Raw genomic sequence first — 21,242 nt, 5'->3', positions numbered from 1 at the left:
TACTTCATTATGCTCCCTGCACATTTTTAGAGATTCCTTACAAAATTCACTGCACTGCTCCACCCTGTTTGTCTGAAAGGTTGCAGGAACTTGAAGCATCATTAGATCCTTGACAGAAATTATTTTTGCCTACAATTTACCATCCCTGCTCAGAGATGAAGCCTGAAATCAAAGGCAGATGAGCTGCCCCGGGAGCTTGTTAGCTGTGTGAGGCTGTGCCCTTTGTGCAGATCACATCAACAGCTCACTGAGGACTTCCAAAACCTCCTGATGCTTGGTGAAAGAAACCCACACCCCCAAGCCCTGCTACAGGACAATCCTCACTTTGCTGCCCACACTCTGCTCCTAGACCACGTTTCCCAGCTCATCTGCAGCAGCTTTTTCCCAATAACAAAACCTTGGTGGAATAAAATCTTTCCTTCACCTCTTCATGTGCATTTACTCCATGGTTTAGATAAAAAACCTCCCTAAACCCAGCTGGATATTTACAGGCTGGGGGATGACCTGCTGGAGAGGAGCTCTGCAGAGAAGGACCTGGGGGTCCTGGTAGATGACAGGGTGACCATGAGCCAGCAGTGTGCCCTGGGGGCTGAGAGAGACAATGGGATCCTGGGGGCATCAGGAGGAGTGTGGCCAGCAGGTCACAGGAGGGGATCCTCCCCCTCTGCTCTGCCCTGCTCAGGCCCCACCTGGAGTGTTGTGTCCAGTTCTGGGCTCCCTGGGATAAAACAGACAGGGATCTCCTGGAGAGAGTCCAGAGGAGGCTACAGAGATGCTGAAGGGGCTGGAGCATCTCCCCTGTGAGGAAAGGCTGAGTGAGCTGGGGCTGTTCAGCCTGGAGAGAAGAAGACTCAGGGGGGACCTGATTAATGTTTATCAATATCTGAAGGATGGGATGCAGGGGAAATGGGCAGCCCCTTGTCAGTGTCTGTGGGGACAGGACAAGGGGCAATGGCTGCAAGTTAGAGCAGAGGAAGAACTTTTCCCCAGTGAGGGTGAGGGAGCCCTGGGACAGGCTGCCCAGGGGGTGTGGAGTCTCCATCTCTGGAGAGATTCCAGCCCCGTCTGGATGCCGCCCTGTGCAATATGAGCTGGGGAGCTGCTTTGGCAGGGGGTTGGACCCCATGAGCTCTGGAGGTCCCTTCCCACCCCTGGGATTCTGTGATACGAGCATGTCCAATACCACTGCTGAAAACATTGGCTCATATTTTACCATCAATTCCTCATACTCTCCCACTCCTCTGCCTTTGAGCTTTAATCCCAAACTCTTTGAGGCACGACCCACAGCACCTACCTCAGGGTGGCCTGGGACTGGCCTTCTGGGTACTGCCCCTGTACAAGAAGTGCCAGGAGCTCTATCCCAGCAGCCACCATTTCACCCTCCAACCCCACAAATGCGTGGGAACAGCTTGAAAACACGACATTTTACAGGGTTTTTTCCATCTTGGCCAAGGAATGACACTAAAACAAATTCACCTGTACTTTATAATATCTTCTTAAGAGAGAGCACTCAGGCATTAAAACCATTGGCTACCATGGACTAAAATATCTCCATTTTGTCCTCTTGGAAGAAGAAGCTTTAGAAGAGTTGTTCATCGATTCCCCCCTAACATCACTGGGCCGCTGCCAAAGCAGCATTTAACCTGAAATCACATCTTACATGTGAAACCAGGGGGAAGATAAGGCCAAACAGCTTTTTTATGTTATGCTGTAACTGTCTTTCACTCAAGAAATTAATTAAAAACCTTGGAAGTCCACAGGCATGTCACAGGCATTTGATTGCTCAGCCAGAGGGGTCAATGCCTGCATCCCATTCCTGGCTGCACCTTGAAATGGTCACTTCACCTTCTCCCCATATCTTGCTCTTCCCATCTTTACAGTAGGGGAGGGTGAAAGGCTTCTCTACTTTCTAAAGATAGTCCCAAAAACCCCTCAGACAAGGTCTCTGACTGTCAGCCAAAGAGCACTGGCCAACGGGCACACCTTTTAGTTGCTATTGCTGTGCTTGCCTGCCAGGAGCAGCTCTGCAGCGTGGGGCCATGGAGGTGACCAGGATGCTCCCTGGGGTCAACCCCAGCCTGGTGGGAACACTTTGCTCTGAGGGATGAGCACTTCCAGGGTGGCAGGAGCCTCTTGGCCACCAGCATAACCCATTGCTCCCAGCGGGAATGAGTCAAGCATCAAGACCCAAGTGACAGCATTTTTGGCCAAAGGAGATGCATTACTCATCCTGGGAGTGGTACTGGGGGATCGTGCCCTGAGGGCAGCAGTCACCTAGCAACTCAGAGAGGCTCTGCCTGTGCTCATCAGCTCTCCTGGCAGATCCTTCACAGCAGCATTGTGTCCTTTCAAGTGACTGCTAGAAATGAATTAGGAACACAAGAGGAATTCATATCTTGGCTCCTCTTTTGGGGGAAATTCATGTTTCTCCCTGGGCTTTGTGGCTTGCTGGGGGTTATTAGTTATAGCCAGGGTGATGCTGGGAGGAAGAGTGAGGCTTGGACGACATCACTCCCTGCTTCCAACAGCCCACAGCTAGGAGCAGTCCTTGGAGAGGGCAGAACTGCACAGGGAGGACTGAGCCTGCCTTAGCAGAGTCAAGGCAACCCCCTGCAGCGTAACTTCAGGTTTGGTTCATCGTGTGTGTGCACCAAGGAGTGCTGCAAGGACCATCAGCACAGCAGGGCTGAGGGAGAGGAGAAAACAGCCCCTGTGGCAAAGCCCAGGCTGGCCAGCACAGCTGGAGACACAGGGCTTTACTGCAGTCAGTGGGCACGTGTCTCCATCCCCAGAGAGCCACCAGGCTGGCTGGGCAGGGCTGCTGCAGCATGCACCACCAGCTCGCTTCTTTCCTGCACAAACACTCTATTTGAGGCATCATAAAAGAGATGGTGAGCTGGAAAGCAGACAAACACCTCATTCCTCTGAACCTATCTCACTCCAGGCAGTGTTTTCCCATCTCTGATCTAAGTCCAAAGATCTCCTGACACACCAACCTTTTCAGAGTTTCATCTGATGCTCCTGTCTACATGGAGCCCTCAGCATCTTTGGGAAGACAGAGAGGTCATCTTTCTTGGCTTTGGAAGATGCTGTCTGTGCTGCTACTCAGGGCACTGCCAAGAAAGTACCTCTGGATGCAAATCCTATGATACCCATGAGTCTGTTAACACACGGGTTAGGTCAAGTGCCAAGAACTTATGGAAGTGCCTCCCTGGATGGAGCACAGCCACTTGGGTAGATCATGCTGCTTTTAAAAAAAAAAATGTAAAATGTTCCTTTCAACTGGATCCCACCCTCACCCATAGATTTACAGATTATCACATCCTTGGAAAACAAAAAGGAAAAAAAAAAAGGTCAATCCTGTAACAAACAGCACAGCAAGAGGCTTTATCTCCTGAAAAAAGCCAGTGCTGGACCTTATGGAGGCACAGGATAAGCCCTCTCAGAATCATACAATAGCATGGGTTGGAAGGGATCACAGAGCTCCAACCCCCTGCCACAGGCAGGGACACCAACCTCCAGGCCTGGAGCTACACAAGGTTGCCCAGGGCCCCAGCCAACCTGGCCTTGAACACCCCCAGGGATGGGGCACTCACCCCCCCGTCTGGGCAGCCTGTTCCAGCCCCTCACCACTCTCTCTGCAAAGAACTTCCCCCTAATATCCAATTTAACCCTTCCTTCCTCCAGCTTTAATCCATCCCCCTTGTCCTGCCAGTCTCTGCCCTTTAACAAGCTGATTCCCCTCCTGTTCCTCTGCTCCCTCCAGGGACTGGAAGGCTGCAATGAGGTCCCCCCACAGCCTGTGCAATATGAGCTGGGGAGCTACTTTGGCAAGGGGGTTAGACCCCATGAGCTCTGGAGGTCCCTTCCCACTCCTCTGATTCTTTCCCAGCTTTTCTGGTATTGATTAAAAATTAACATCTGCAGACCTCAATCTTCTGTGCCAGCTCTTCTAAGACTCTCAAACACAAGCTCTACAGCCACTGATTTCTGAGGGTACCCCCGACAACACAGATATAATTTACTACCTTGCTGATTAGAGATGGAACAGGAGAGATTCTCTCTCCCATTAGGGAGATAGAGCACATCATTCTGTCTTTCCGAATGCCCTAAAGAAACACTGACCACATATTACTGTGCTGATTGAACCATGTCCTTCAGTGATGAACCCACCAGCAGGCACCTTTTATTTCCCCCCCTGTTTATAGATATTTAAAGTTTTTTGTCCTTACTCTTGATAGCCAGAGATCTCAAGCCCTTTCAATAATTGTCCCTCATCAGCTGGCTGAGGTTCATCATTTCTGATAAACATCATTTTCTCTCTGCTTCCTTTTTCAAACTACTACTTGTTTTTATTTTAATATCTGCTCTGACTTGGCTCCTGAATCTAGGGGGTCCTTGAGGCAAAGCCAACTTCTCTTTCTGATAAAATCCAGGGCCTCGCTCACATGATGGTCTTTACCTTAAAATTCCCAACGATGATTCATTCTTTTCTGCCCATATTTTACTTTCCAGACAATTCTGAGCACAATTTTCCCCAGACCCAGGGAATCAGCCCTTTGGAAGCTGCTATAGGACCAAATGGCTGTAAACAATGATGACACCGATGAAAACGCCCTTTTGTCAGCCCATACTGGATGCAATCAGGCTCTGATCACCAGTTCCTAGGCAACCACAAAATTCCTGTCCAGCAAGCAGGTCCAGAATAGGCTTGGGGTTGGGTTTGGTCAAAATACCTTTTCTGTTAGAAAATGATTAGCTATCGTTATGAGAAACCCTCAGGGTTTTGCTAATGACTGGCTGCACAGGACTTCCAGCAGCAGTCACCCTCTGTGTCCCCTGCAATGACACCAGGTGTCCTTCTGCAGATCACCAGCTGGAAGATCAGAGCCCACCCCACTCCCCAGTACAGCATCTACTTAGGCAAAGGACCCCCATCCCACCTCCCTGGGGTTCATTTGGTGATGGACTCATCCACCCTCATCTTTCACTCCTCCAGCTTGAAACAGAGATATCTCAGAGGTGAGAGCCAAAGTGCTGCCTGCTCTTGGGGACAGCAGTCCCTCTTCCCAAGAAGGTGATTCCCAAATTCTCAGCTCCCCAGCGTTTCCCATCACAGCTATTTGCAGGAGTTGGTTTCTCCAGGTGTCTGCTCCTTCCTGCCTGTCTTAAGCCACTTTGATTTCCCACCCCCAACAGAAATTTAATCTGAATAAAGAAATTCTCAGTGGAAACCAGCATTCTCTCTCCAGTGGAGGTATTATTACTTCCAACCCCTGTGATTCTGTGATTCCAGGTAGGTGACAACTCCTGGAGTCCTTCACCAAAAACCCCCCAGTAGTCTTGGCTTACTTATCAAAGGATTCAGCTCAAAAGAGGAGGATTTAAAGACTTTTCTGCCACACTCCCCACCTGGTAGAGCCAGGCTTCCCCAGAGCAGCACATCCTGAAGGCAAAAGCCAGTGTGCAATACCCTGGCTTCAGCACAACGTTATTTATCTAAGCAAAGAGCAATAATAACACGGCAGAGATTTCATTTCCTCCCAGCACATAAGAATTCCACTGAGTGAAGGTGAGATTAAATAATACAATAGGCAGAAAGGCAGCAAGGCAGAGGAAGGTTTTCAAGTCCTTTTCCTTCGCTAGGTGTTATGAAAGCCTTACAGGAGCCTTCACATCGAAAGCTCCCTGGATATCTTCAGCCTCTTAACAAAGATGTCCCAAATACTCACCACCTGCCTTCCTAGGGAGCTCAGCAGGACCCTACTCCACAGCTAACAGAGCATCTTACCGACTGGTTTGGGTTTATCCTCTCAAGCCACTGGCCCAGCTCCTTCATTATATTGCAAAATTGCCTTTTTAAATTCTTTTTCTTTCCCTTTCATATGCAGGGAAAAGGCACTGCTTATTTCCAGAGGACAATGAGCAGCAGAAAGGAATCTAAACTCCTGATACTGTTCCCAGCACAATGCAATGGCTGAGCTGGCACAGGCTTTGTGGACACAGCAGAGCCCAGTTCAGTGAAGCATTTGTCTATGTTTTGAAGTCCATCCTTATCCTCCCTTCCCAAAAAATATATAGGTGAGATTTAAGCATGTGCTTAAGCAAATATATTCAAGCTCTGCCAGATAGGGTGGGCTCAACTGCCCACCCAGAGCTGACAAACTGTGAAGCACCCGATTCTCACAGCAGTGGAAGGAACACACAAGCAAGATGCACAGAAGGAGGAGTGACATCTTGGCACTTCCTTGCAATCAGAACGCTGAGTTTTGGCATTGCCTGATGGCTTTACTTTCAGCCAACACAACATAAAATGCCATGCCTCCTGTGCAAGCTCCTGCAAGTACCCACCAGTCCCATTTGAAGCCAAAATCCTCCTTATCACCAACGTCTTTGAGATCTGAACGTGAGCCAAGGGCTGCAATGAAATGTGGGACTTAATTATGTCTGACAAAAGCAAATCAATTAAAGGCTGTTTCACGTCTGTGTCATTGGATTGGGGCTTCTGCTTTATCTTCTCTGCTCCTTCACAGAAATTGAATATTTATGGCCAGGAATTAGGTCAAAGCCCAGGAATGAATAAATGTTTGCTGCTCGATGCAGGAGACAAGGAAAAATTCAGATTAATAAACATGAAGCAGAAAATCAGTCTAGTTCTCAAAAGGGTCAGATAAAGTCTCCACCAGTAAAGAGAGAGCCTCACCCATATCTGGGCAGCCTGAGCTCTACAGGGGCAGTGGGTCTGGGCCAGGAGATGGACAGAGGAAGGCTGTTCGATCCACAGAGCCACCACCCATCTTTGGGTATTTTATTTCTACATTTAAAGTCACATTTACTTCTAAAATTGATGCTAGAAATGGATCTTTCAGAAGAGCTCAGGTACTCTGCAATTCACTGGGTTTTAAGTGCCCAGCATCAGACATCAGGGATGTGTGCCTGAAGTGCTGGTTTGAGGAGCGATGCACTTACAGCAAAGCTCTTCCCTGCTGTAGGGCTTGCACGCAGTAAAATCCCCCTGCTCCCACCCCTCCATCCTTCCAGTCTCCTCCTGAGACATTCTTCTTTTCACTACAACATCCTTGACCCCCATCAGCCACTCAGAGGAACAGGAAATTGCACAGTTTAATAGCCAGTTACTTGCTAGGCAGGGCTACGTGCTCCAGAAGGTCCAGGCTTAGTTTCGAGCGTACAGGGAGGGTGAAACTGGTGCTTGCTGCAGCATCCCATCCAGTGCACAGCCCTGACCACCTGCACAGTGTCACAGGAACCCAGATCACATCTGCACAGGGCTGACAGCATCCCTGCACCTTCAAAAGCCACCTGCTCTTCTCCTGTGCTCAGCATCCACAGCTCCCAAGTCACATTTAAAAAAACTCAGAGGCAAAAAGTGGGGGAGAAAAAATCCCCAACAGTTTTCTTTTTGATGACTGGTACTAATTATTTCCCCATATACCCAACTGCAAGGTCTAAATTAAATTCAGCAGAATCCTTTTAAGTGAATGTATTGAAATGTAACATCTACCTATTACTCCTTATGCCATTTGGGGATTGTCTCTCTTATACGCCTTCTCTCGACACTTTAATATTTATACCTGTATTAAACTATTCACACTGCTTTCAAGGCATCTCCTGTCAATGTTGGGTCTTTAATAACTTTCCAGTATACTTTTCCATCCTCCAGTGCAAGCTAACATTAATGGTTGAAGGTCTAGACCCAGAAATCCAGGAGGAAGTATTATGGTGCTCCAAAGGAACATGAGGACCCAACATAACTATGGATACAAACCCCACATGGCATTCTGCTTTCTGGCCTTTATCTTCTGTGAGGAGCTGATGGGGTGAAACTTGTAGGTCATGCTGCTGCCAAAGCGCTCTCCAAGGGCAGGGCTCAGCTTCACAGCATTTTTTTGGGAAAAAAAGTGTTGAAACAACTCAGGGATGCTGGTGGTTACTCCACAGGAGCAAGAGCAGCACCTTGCACAGCCCCAGCCCTCGCAGGACTTGTCACGCCAGGGATGTGTGACACCCACCATGGATGTGTGATGCCCACCATTCCTCACATCAACGGTGCATTAAACTCACCTTCAAGAAAATAAATATCAGGATCAGAGAATCCCAGACTGGTCTGGGTTGGAAGGGACCCCAAGGGTCACAGAGCTCCAACCCCCCTGCCACAGGCAGGGACACCAACCTCCAGGCCTGGAGCTACACAAGGTTGCCCAGGGCCCCATCCAACCTGGCTTGAACACCCCCAGGGATGGGGCTTTTTGAAGCCATCTCCTTGCTGAGGTTATTCTTTCACATTACAGAAGGGGGAAAAAAAATCCCCAACAACCTAAACTCAAGAAAAAAAAAGCTACCTCTGTAAATGAACACAATGAAATTAGCTCTTGATCCTTCTAGAGCCACCTGCAAAGGCAGGAAAGAAAAAATTCCATTATTCACAGGATTTTAATTCCAACTTCTCTGGAGCTGAGGTCACTCTTTATTAATCACAGATGCTCTCTGCATTGCACAGCAGCGAAGAGGTAAAAGCTTCAGTGCCCGCTCTTTATTCCATCTTCCTTTTGAATACCAAACCCAAAGATAAACAGAAACCTTTTACTCCCCTCCAGCAATAACCACAGCCATGTTCTGAGGAGCAGGCCAGACAAGCATCACACCAGAGGGGTACATACTCCAGGCTCTCAGGGAAGAGCACTTCAGAGCTGCCTCTCACATCTCCCACCGCCGGCTTTAAAGCGCATCCGTCCTGTTGTATTTTTAAACACTGCATTGCTGTTCTCAGTAAACAGCTCGCTGCAGGAGAAAGTAAGAGAGAAACAAAGTGTTTGGGGAGTGAAACAGGAATGCCCTTGGCTGCTGCTGTGCTCCAGCCAGTGGGGTAATCCAGAGCAGCTCCCCGTGTGCTTGCGGGTGGTGGCTGCGCTCAGCTTCTCCGCTTTGGATTATTTTAAGAGCTTTCCATTCCCACCCAGCTTTTCATTCCTGATGGTCCTGGAGGAGATGGTCCCTCTGGGACACATCATCCCTGTGATTCTCTGTTTGTCCCTCTGGGACACATCATCCCTGTGCTGTGGGGCATCATCAGGGTCTCGATGCCCCAAGGGGGGATTTCTAGCCCCTGGGATGCCAGACCCCCACCAGCAGCTCCTGGAGACACCCTCTGGTTTACTGGGGAGGAAACAGCACAGCAAGGCACGATCCACAACTGCAATTACTCACAGCACAGAAACAAACAGTATGGACCTATTTTGCAGCACTTTTACCTTCCATGCAAGAGCAGCCCAGCAGAGCCTTTTCAGACCTTCAGTTTGAATACTGGCACCATCAGACCAGACATGGACCAAGGTTTTATTCACATTCAGCACAATTCAACACTAAAACAAGTCATCAAGAGAGACTGGCATATTTATGACTAGCTTGTTTCTAAACCCAGGCTGGACTCCTTACAACACACATACCCTCTGTTCTAGCAGAAGGAGTGAACTTTTCTGTTAGAAATGTCCAAGATGGATCATTCTTTCAGCACATGCCTCCCCCAAACCATAATCCAGGATTGTCACAGGGCTGGGAATAATCTCACCTGGAAACAGGGCAGTGAATGGTTCAGAGTAGCAAACACTGCTTTGGCTTCTGCAGCATCCCAAGCCTGGGAAGTTATTCCTGCTGCAGAAGTCCCCAGGAATCTGTCTTTCCAGCTGGGCTTACACCAGAGGGTGTTCATGGGCCAAAAGCCATCAGAATAAATCAGACCCCCCTCCACCAGCCAAACCAACATGCTGCACTCTTGCCTTGACATTGTGGGGCTCATTACTATGATGGGCTGTCACCTTCACACTCCTACCCCATCCCCTCTCCCCACAGTCCTTGCACCAGGGAAATCTCAGTCAGAGCCTCACAGGAGTGATCATCCTGCTGGAAGAATTCTATCTGCATTGAGCTAACTCATCTCCTAAAGAGCCTGGCAAATGTTAAGCAAGGGCAAGGCACTTGGATAGCAGAGGGAGCCTCCACTGACATCCACCACCAAACTGAAGTTCAGCCCTAGTATCAGACACAAGGGAGTCAACAAGGGAGAGGAACATTGCAAACACCCCGGCTGCAGCAGGCAAAGCTGAGACTCTGCAGCAGGTCCCAGCTCTGGCAACGTCCCCTCTGCTCTGCTGTCCCCTGACAGCCCCATTTTATATCCACTGTGCTGCTCCTTGAGGCTTTCTGCAAATGACCTACAGAAAGAGCAGCAGCAGATGATTAACGACGTGATCCCACAGAGGATTCAGTGAAACCAGCCACGCAAGGAAGGAACTGGAAGGGGGAAAATAAAGGCAGAGGGATTTTTTCCCCCCCTCTCCTTTCTCAAGTGTGTATCAGCACTTTATTTGTGCCAACAATAAGCGAGCACTTGTGAAATACAAGCAAGATGGTTGGTCCTCCTTTAGCTCAGAACTCGGTCTCTTTCGTATCCCCAGAAATCTTTCAAGGGAAGAAACCAATTCTTTCCCCCTCTATTCATCTCCCTATTGTGGCATTTTCCACCCTTTGTAATTTACAGCTTTCTCCATCCCAGCAGGGTTGAAAATTAGCTCTGCCACCTTGTCTGCCCAAAAGCACTGTACAGCTGGCAGCAACACCAATTGCCCAATTTTCTTCAATAGTTAACTCCTCTGCCAAGAGGAACAAAACAATTTGTAGCCGTGCTGCCTAGGTACTTTATTCCTTTATGGATTTTTCTGTGCTTGCCTTGTACAGCTCCAAACAAACAAGAGTTGGTCCCTAATTGGTGGCAGTGTCTCCTGCAAGAAAGGCTCCTCAGACCTGCAGTGACACTGGGGGAAAAATACAGTGTGAAGAGGGACAGGCTGTAAAAAGGAAACATCCCCTCCAGGGAGAGGATTCCCTCCTTGAGGGCCATCTGGGAGACCCCAGGATGAGCTGGGATCCTTGATGGGAAGATATCTGGAGGGAGCAGGGGGGGAACGGCAAGCAGGAGTCAATAAGCATCGGTATGAGACTGCTGCTATTTTGGGCTCCTTCCTCCTCCCCAAGCCATCAGGCACCCTCAGAAGCCAGGAGCATTGCACCCAGAGGCTGTTATCAACTCACACACAGTAAAGCTGTTTCAGCTAATGAATCCCCTCCAGAATCTGAATTAGCATCTCTCAGTAATAACAAATCACTCCTGATTTCTGATTGCTTATAAATAACCTACCAGTGACCTCGGGAGCTTTTAGGAGACTCAGGAGCCATACAGCTGCCGAATTTCCCTCCATCCCATGGGACTTGCCAGTCCCTGGACACAACCCAGCCAGGCTGGAGCTTCAGCCTTAGGAAAACCCATTCAGCCTTTTATCTTCTTGCTGGCAAGAGAGAAAACAAGACCTTTCTTTTAATGAGGCTAGCAGAAATATTGATGGCACTATGCAATAATTAAACCGTTTGGTGTTCAGCTTCCTCTTTTGTATGACAGATCTTCCTGGACTGAGGAGGCTGCAAGAGACCCAGTCCTGTGGTACATTTACCTCGCAGCACCTCCTGGCTGCCCGGGCAGCAAAAAGCACCCAGCAGAACCCATCCCTGACGCCGCTTTCCTCCCTCTTCACAGAAAATCATGCTTTTTGTCCGAACCTTTTAATTTCTCTGCCCTGCTACCCTGATCTAATTCCCTCAACTCTCATTTAATTCTGAAAACTGCTTTCGGAAGTCTTTGGAAGTAAAAAAAAAAGTGAAGTTACATCCTCTCCTGTTTAATGAGATGCTTCCCCCGTGCAAAAATAATTAATCCTTTTACATTTTAAAGGGGTAGATCCCGCCTCGGGGAGAGCTGGGTAGCAGGGGGATCGCGAGGTTCTACCGTGCTGGGCATCAGGAAAAGCATCTCTTGATGCTTTCCCTTCAGCGTAGAAATCCCTGGCACCTCAGCACAATCTGTCACCGAATGGCACAAATCGTCTCATCAATGTTCATTAACGAGGCTCCACATCCCCCTGGGAGCCCCGGTTTCTACACCGTAACGCAGGGGCTGATCAGGAGCCCACAGCACCCCGGCTGCTCTCCCCTGTGTCACCCACCGGGGGGGGGTTTGAGGGAAGCAGCCTCTGCCACAGGGTTTCTTCTGCTTCAGGAAAGGCAGTAAACAGAAGCACAAAACCTAGCTCTGTAAGTACAGAAACACTTATCTGTTAATCACGGCTTAATTGTTTTATCCCTTTTGTTAAATCCTGAACTACTCAGACAGTGATAATTCTTGTCATCAGTGGATGAACCTTGGGGCAATATTATTCTAACATCTTAACGTTTGCACTCTGGTTAGAGAACAGCATCAAATATGCAGAACAGAAGCCAGGGCAGGAACAAAAGCCCTCATTGGAATCGCAAATGTCCTAATCAGAGCTAACAATCTCCCCACCACCACAGTGGAGGACAACTTCAGAGCAGGATTAGCACCACTTTTCACTTATCCGAGTAGCATCTGCACATCTTCTCCCCAGGAGTACCCTATTCTCCACACTCCAGTGCCAGACCATCCATAGGAGGGGGGGAAAAAAAGGGTACCCCACACCCAGCTGTGGCACTGAGGGAATATCATCACCCCATACCACACCAAGGCATTTCAATCACGCTGCCCCTGGATGTGCCCAGGCCAAGGGACAGGGCTGGATTAGCACTGAGGCATAGCAGGCGAGCTGGTACCCAGGACATGCAAGATGCCTCATGAGATTTGAGAGCCATAGAGTCAAATGCCAAGTAATTTCAGCTCCCCAGGAAGGCCTGTTATCTATCTGATTCCACTTAGTTTGATGTAGTGTCTTTCATACGCTGTCACTCAGAACAATTTACAACCAGAGAGGAAAATAACAACTTTCAGGCTTCGGTGAATAGCATCCAGCAGCCCTCCAGAAGAGCAGCAGAGCTTTTTTATCCTGCTCTTGTGACATTTGTACAATGCTCAGGTAAGGCATCTCAGCCCATTTGGTTGCACGGATCACTCCATCCACAAAAACTCACCACACAGACCAGGCAGCGTTTCAATCCCTTAAAACGTGCCCTTGAGCTAAAGCCAGCAGCAGCCTGTTTTGAACGCACAGGCTAAACATCCAGCACTGGGCTGACAAGGGCTCTGCTAGGAAACATGCCCTCAGTGCTCACAAGGCCCTACGGGCTCCATCCACAGAGCTCTGCAACAGGGAGAGCGCATGGGTGCATGGGCAGTCAGCAGATGAATGCTGCAGAGGCTGGGGGTGCAGTGTAAGCCCGTCTCTCTCGTTCATCCATGGTCCAGCACACCCCCTTCCAGGGTATGACAGCAGTCAGTCGTTTGCTATTCAGTTGCCCACCAGGATCACAAGGTTTGGGTTGGGTGTATTCAAGGAGGAAAGCCAAGCTACCTAAGAGGCAGCAAGAGGTGGGAAGGGGACATCTCTGCTAACGGACAGCACTGCACACTCCTTGTTCCCAGGTTACTTCTTTCCCATTAAGATGGAAGGAGTTACTCTCACCCCTAATCCAGCTGTAGCCACCTCCATCCCCATCACCCTGCTGGCACGTGCCCCCACACCCTCCCATTTACCACCCTTTCCCCAGGGCAAACACGGCACGAGCCCTCCACACAACATCTCATGGCACAGGGCATGCATTGGGCTATTTAGAAAGCTTTGAGGCCACCATGTTATCATCTAACTCTACTTTCTGCAGCCAAGAGCCATCTATGAAGCCACAGCTCTCCACAGGAGCCTGGTGTCCCTGCAGACCTCAAGCAATCACGCGAGTGACAAAGGACGTCACTGCAGACCAAAGGTCTTTTCTTTAGCAACTTCACCCACTCTTCCCAGCCATATATTTTCAGCTGGCCTGAGTTCAATCTTCTTTTCTCTAAAGCAATAGATGGCAGCTTTTATCAGAAAAATCTGCAGGGCACGTACGGTCAATGGCTCCTTAATAACAGTTTCAGCATTTATGTTCCCAAAGGCTCCTGTAAAAAAAAAGAAAATTAAACAAAATAAAAAGAGTGGGGAAACCAGAGCAAAACAAATGGCTTGGGCATGGTCTCCTCAAATTGTTTAATAATCCACCAAGTGAAAGGCACCGCAGGGGAGAGGCAGGAGCAGCGCTCCCAATGACATCCTCTCTATCCTCCTAATAAACCAGAAAAACGAGGCTATTGCCAGTAGTCACCAAACCCTCATGTTTCTTGACTACCTGTACTTACTCTATTTGGTTGTTATTGTGGTTGGAAAGGCAAGGCCCTGACTCGGGAAGCTCAGGTGGAGACTTGAGAGCAGGAATGCCTCCCCTGCTGCAGTTTCCACTTGGTCTTTCTGTTCCTGGCAGGAGCGCTGGCAGAGATCAAAGGCTGAGCTGGAGCCCCTGAGGTTTTGCCAAAGGAAAATCTGAGTGTTTCAGAGAGTGGGGGAATGTGCAGCTGGCCCTGCCCTGGCTCACATCAGACGCATCAGGTGATGTCAGAGGCAGTAGGCTGCCACGTTTCCAGCAAACCCACAGAAAGCAGGACAGCTCACTGGGACACACGTGATGCTCACCATAAAGTGTCCCATTGCAGAGATCAGTGATGGGCAACACGCAATTCCATATGAATTTAAGGTGAAGCCATTTATGGGGTGAAATCACTGAGATTCTAGACATTTCTTACTGCAAACCTGGCAAACTAAAACACTGGTAATTGGTTACACACACTGTTTACACCCCACTGATTGGTTAGTGATTATAACGAGTTCTGATGAACAGATCTTATAGCTAAATATCCTTAGTTTACCTTTGGTGCCTAAAGACATCCACACGCCTGCTGTTCTGACCATCTTACTCTAGCTGGCTCTTAACATGTTCCGTTACTCCCAAGTACCTTCCCATAACTCCTTCTTGGCTCAGGGCAGTCTGCACCCCTGTCATCAAGGCCAGTGTGTTTGGAGAATGTGATGATCAAAATCCTCTCAGCATGAGGAACTTTTCCTGTCTCACGGAAACACGAGGATGTTGTCAGGGCCTGTGTCTTCAGAGAAGAGAGCTAGCCCCAACATCCCATCCAATCACAAAGTGACCCAAAATCTGTGGCAGGAGCATTGCTATAACCAGGAAGGCACTTTGCAGCCTGGGATAGTGAGACCCAGAGAGTTGGCTGTCATTTTACAGGACCTGGAGGGGACATTGAGAATTTCATTGCTCTTTTGATTCATAACAAGGCTTCCATGGGAAGGCCACGCTGCAATGTACCAATAAACTTTATTTCAGCTGATTTCTCCCCTGATTACCATAAAACTCCCACAGACACACACGACTGTCCACACCTCATGTCCTGGGACCACTTCTGACTGCTTCTCACAACTTGTAATGTTTCAAATATTTCAACTTTAGCATCCCTTAGCCTGGAATCAGAGATAAGAGCCTAAGGAATAATGAAGGAAAAAAAAAAAGTCAATTTGTTGGAAAACAACTTTAAGCTTTCCTTGGCAAGGAGTTATCTGTCATTGGTACTGCACTAAGCAAGCCAGGCATTGTGTTACATGGACCTTTTAGGAAAATTAAAATGCTACTGCTTCTGCAGCTCTGCCACGCTGAAAGGCGATGCTGTTACTCACTAATAAGCTTAAGAGATTTCACAATTTCATTGCAATTCCCTCAGTATCTGGACGTTACCCTGGTCTCAGTCACAGGTACATGCCAGAGTCACTTCATGCAATTGAGAACGGTAAAATTAATTTGCAAATTGAATGAAAGCCCAGAAATATGTCAGGAATAACTCCCCCAGGTCGGGCTGCTGTGATGCTCAGCAGAGGAGCTCACCAGCCTGCTCTCACCCTGCTTCCCACTCTACCTGCTTTGTTAGCTCTTCCCCACTGTAGGCAAACAGGGAGATGGAAAAAAAGGCACATTTTTGTTTCTTGCTGCCCTGACATCACACCTCTCTCCATGTGGGACCCTCTGGCTGGTGCCTTGCTTTTCTCCCCAGGCCCAAGCTCACTTGCAGAGCTGCTGCAGGTGGGAGGAGGACATGGGAGAAGTGATTGCCCACAGAACGTAACTTGGCTTTGTAGCCACTTATGATATGTTATAGCCAGCCCAAAGTGGGAGGAAACCGCTTTCTTTAGCAAAGAGCAATTGGAAAAAAGCATCTGTATTAAATAAACAGGAATATTTTGTTGTATATAACAACCAGGACCAGCATAAGTTCCCCATCACCACCTGCTTTTAGGGAAGAGACCAGCACAGAAGTGCACAGACTCACTGCTACAAGCACCCACCCAGCACCCAGGGCTGCTCTGTGGTCCAGCACCACACCACAGGATGCAGCCCTATCCAGGCAGGATCCATCCCTCCAGCACTGCCGAACCAGGAGTAAGTCCAGAGGGTTCCAACCAGGACCCTGTCCATCTAGAGGAAATGTTTCCATCTTCCTTTCTCCCAAAGAGCCCCCCACAAAGCACAACAGTTCTTCTACCCCTGGTTGCCAAAGACAAGCAGCAGACAGACAGACAGACAGACGATGCTAATCCCTTCTCTGCCTGTTGCTGAGGCACCAAATCTCCTTCCTGGGGAGTTTTACCAGCTTGTTTTTCACTTGCTATAACAATGATAAATTGCCTGGACTGGATGTCCTTGCAGGGCTGTGAGCTCCAGCAAGCCCCCATCCAAGTCCTGCTCAGCCAGGACAGAGGGCAAATGAGGTTTCCCCTCCTGTTCATAGGTAAGAAGGAAATGGGAGAAGTTCCTGGTTTATCAAGAGCTTTTTCTGTTTTGGCAGCTAGTCACCAAGACCTCAGCAGGACCCTCCTTCATCCTTTGGTAGCCTCATGGAGTTCCTACCTCCATTAAAGGCAACAGCCTCAGTGACTCCTACCTTTCTGTGGTCCCCTCAAGCTTTGTTCCCACCCTCCTCAGAAATGCTGGCAAAGTGGAGCAATTCCCCAAGGATAAGAAACAGGGGAACAGCTTTCTATAAATAGCCCCTAATTGGCACCTCTGCAGGCTGAGGTTCTCATTAGAGGCTGGGAGCTGCCAAGACAGATCTGTACCAGGACAAGTTACATCCCAGCACCAGCCACTGGCACAAAGGATAACAGAGGAAACCGCTGTGGGACACACGAGGTACCAAGTTACCTGTGCAACCCCCTCCCTCCACAGCACTGGGAGAGCCCAGACAGACATGAGCCTCACAGACCACCCCCTCCTTCCCTCTCCCAGCCCTTTCCCCAGGCTCCAGTGGGGCTCAGGGCAGACACAGCCATTCCAGAAGGAAACATCAACACTGAGATGTGAAGAGAGATGCCCTCTTAATTCAAGCCCTGCCGCAGAACGCTGTGCTGCATCTCAGCTGTGCCTCCTACAGAATCACAACTAATTTATTCTGCTCATTCAGGCTGTTCATTAACTGTCCCAAAACACTTCTCTGCCATCAGTTCACCCTGATATCCAGACTGACCCATGCCAGGGGCACACAGCAAAACACAGCAGGTCCAGGATGCTGTACCACGCTCATCCCTCCATCCCATATCCATCTCTCCATCCCATGCTAGTCAGCCCTGCCTTCCTCCACACAAAAAAAAAACATACACTTGGAGCAGGATTCACTCCTCTTGGAAGCATCCAGAGGGGCCCCAGGCAAAGGCACGGCACAGGCAGCAGCCCCACGTGTGCTTAAAGCCAGCCTGGGGACAGCACAGCTCACACTCACGGCTGGGGACCTGGCACATCAGCATCCACGATTTCCCTGGCACATCACAGAATCACAGAATCACAGAATCTTAGGGGTTGGAAGGGACCTCAAGAGATCATCGGGTCCAACCCCCCTGCCAAAGCAGGCTCCCTATCTCATATTACACAGATAGGCATCCAGACGAGACTTGAATATCTCCAGAGAAGGAGACTCAACCACCTCCCTGGGCAGCCTATTCCACTGCTCCGTCACCCTCACTGTGAAAAAGTTCTTCCGCATGTTGGTGCGGAACTTCCTATGCTCCAGCTTACAGCCATTGCCCCTAGTCCTGTCCCCACAGACCACTGAAAAGGGGCTGGCCAAATCCCCCTGCGTCCCAAGTCTAAGATATTTATAAACACTAATTAGGTCTCCCCTAAGCCTTCTTTTCTCCAGGCTGAACAGACCCAGCTTACTCAGCCTTTCCTCATATGGGAGATGTTCCAGGCCCTTAATCATCTTCGTGGCCCTTCTCTGGACTCTCTCCAGGAGATCCCTGTCTTTTTTATACCATGGAGCCCAGAACTGGACACAGTACTCCAGGTGGGGCCTGACCAACGCAGAGTAGAGGGGGAGGATCACTTCCTTCGACCTGCTGGACATACTCTTCCTGATGCATCCCAGGACCCCATTGGCTCTCTTCGCCACCAGTGCGCACTGCTGGCTCATAGCCAACCTGTCATCAACCAGGACCCCCAGGTCCTTCTCCACAGAGCTCCTTTCCAGCAGGTCATCCCCCAGCCTGTACTGATACAGTCGGTTGTTCCTCCCCAGGTGCAAGACTTTACACTTGCTCTTGTTGAACCTCATCTGGTTTCTCCCAGCCCAGCTCTCCAGCCTGTCAAGGTCTCGCTGGATGGCAGCGCAGTGTTCCTGCGTGTCAGCCAATCCTCCCAGCTTTGTATCATCGGCGTACTTGCTGAGGGTGGATGCTATACCCTCATCAAGATCGTCAATGAAGATATTAAACAGGACTGGACCCAACACCGAGCCCTGGGGAACACCGCTAGTCACAGGCCTCCATTCAGATTCTACTCCACTGATCACAACCCTCTGAGCCCGGTCCGACAGCCAGTTCTTGACCCACCTCACTGTCCACTCATCTAACCCTTGTTCCCTCAGCTTGTCTATCAGGATGTCGTGGGCGACAGTGTCGAAAGCTTTGCTAAAGTCAAGGTAGACGACATCCACTGCTCTCCCTCCGTCCACCCAGTTGGTGATGACATCATAGAAGGCTATGAGATTGGTCGAGCACGATTTCCCCTTGGTGAATCCATGCTGACTACTCCTCATAACCTTCTTCTCTTCCAGTTGTTTGGAGATGGCATCCAAAACAAACTGTTCCATCACCTTTCCAGGGACAGAAGTGAGGCTGACTGGCCTGTAGTTACTGGGATCCTCCTTCTTGCCTTTTTTAAAGACTGGAGTCACATTGGCTATTCTCCAATCTTCAGGCACTTCTCCTGTAGTCCAGGACCTATTGAAGATGATAGAGAGTGGCTCCGCAATCACCTCCGCCAGTTCTCTCAGCACACGTGGGTGTATCCCATCTGGACCCATGGATTTGTGTGCATCCAATCCTTTGAGTCGCTCCTGGACTACCCCTACCTCAACTAGAGGTGAGCCGTTCATTCCCCAACCACTGCTACTTTCGTCTAGTATCTGTGGGTCCCGAGAAGCCTTCGGAGTAAAGACCGAGGCAAAGAAGGCATTCAGTATCTCCACCTTCTCATCATCAGCATTCACAACTTCCCCAGCTCTGGCAATTTGCCTGCGAGGTGCAAGACAAGTTATCAACACGTCCAGATAACCAGGCGTTTTGCTTTCGCCACGGTAATTGCACATGGAGATCAGAACCTTAATTGAATATCTGCTCTCCTCCACGCTGATGTAAGCCAGAGTGTGGGGTTTGGGTGGGGGTTTTTTGTGGTTTTCCCTTTTTTATAATGGACTCCTCATGAGCCACACGGACATTAATGCCTCCTGGGAGACTCTGTGTTGCCACTTCCAAGACTCCTGCAGACTCGGAGCAGGACACATCCTGCAGATCGCTCCCACCTGCCAGTGCCTGGAGCTGGTAATTGCAGGACAGAGCAGAGAGCTTGCCCAATTAGCTAATTCTGCTAATTCAAAACATCTCAGCAAGGCACACAATAACATGTAATTTGACCTGCCCTCACTTTGTTGAGTCATTTTGGGGATTCATTGATTTGTTTTTCAGTGCCCTGTGAAATAAGAGCTGTCAGAGGAGAAACAGCAGGTGCCTTCCCCTTGGAGGGGGAATTCCCTTGGTAAGGCAGCACCTCCAACCCAAGAAGGGCTGTGGGTCACCCCAGGACAATCTCAGGGACTCCCATAGTCCTGCTGGTTTCAGCAAAACACCCTTGGCTGCTGCCTTAAACACTTGTGAAGTTTGAGATACTAGAAAAAACAGGTGAGATTTGAGAAAAAGGCTGAGCTGCAGCCCTTTTTGGTGTCTCTTTACTACGTTTTGTGACATCCTTATTTATATCACAGCTATGTGTTCTTGCAACGCTTTAAAGAGTAATTGCTCTATGGTCTCATGTCTCTAACACGTGGGTACCTCAGCAGGAGCAATATCACATCTCTCTCAGGTACTAACAGGAAGGGTGGTTATCGCTGGCCAGACCACTGGACTTCAGGACAGAACTTCTACTCACCATCTACAAGAGGTTTTCTCTATTGTTCTCCACCTCTTGTATCTCCAGCTTTCCTAACAGCCATTGGATAAGCCCTTAGCTACACATTCAGCAAAAAGGAGATGTGCTATGGTGAGACATCTGCAGCAGCTGAGATGCTGAGGGTTTCCAGAAGCACATCTGAGCCTGTCAGGAGCAGAGTCCCTCCTGCAGCAGCTGGAGGAGGAAGAGGAAGGTTGGAGAGCTCTCACAGACCAGGCAGGAGGGCTGGAGCACACAGAGCACCCAGGAGGGAGTGTGTGTAAATCACTTAACTTGTTTACTGACCTTTTAAAGAGGTGAAGGATGAAACAAGCAGGAAAAGCCAGACAGGAGGCTATAATCAGACCATCATTAGTTTAGCTGAAAATCATATTTCAGTTATAAATTATTTCCTCTAGGAGCACTGGACATGGAGGTCATTGTCTACCAAGCATCTCCAGTTCAGATTTTCCTTTCAGCTTCAGATCAGGCCTAACCAACCCTGTACCCCATCTAGCTTTCTGGCTTTCCCCTGCCCTCAGGTAGCTAATGAGGTGACCTCCACGTAGCTTGAGATTAGCCGGCGCAATTGACACTCGCCCAGCAGCAAAAGAACACTCACTCCATCAACCCAGCACCCCTCAGTCAGAGCTGGTGCTCCATGCTTTGCAACTGCAGTCAAGGAACAAAAAGACTTTAAAAAAAAAACCCTAAACCAAATAAAATCCCCTCCCACAAGGCAGCTCTGAGCCAGGAGCGTGAGGATACTGCCCAGCCAAGGAGCGCATCTGGGATCCTCCACCAGCCACAGAGACAGAGCGCGGGTGCCGGCAGCTCTCCAAGCGCCTGCTTTC

Source organism: Gallinula chloropus (assembly GCF_964237585.1).
Source record: "Gallinula chloropus genome assembly, chromosome: 16".
Classification (NCBI taxonomy): Eukaryota; Metazoa; Chordata; class Aves; order Gruiformes; family Rallidae; genus Gallinula; species Gallinula chloropus.
The sequence above is the reverse complement of the archived record's forward strand: the minus strand, read 5'-3'. Positions refer to the sequence as shown.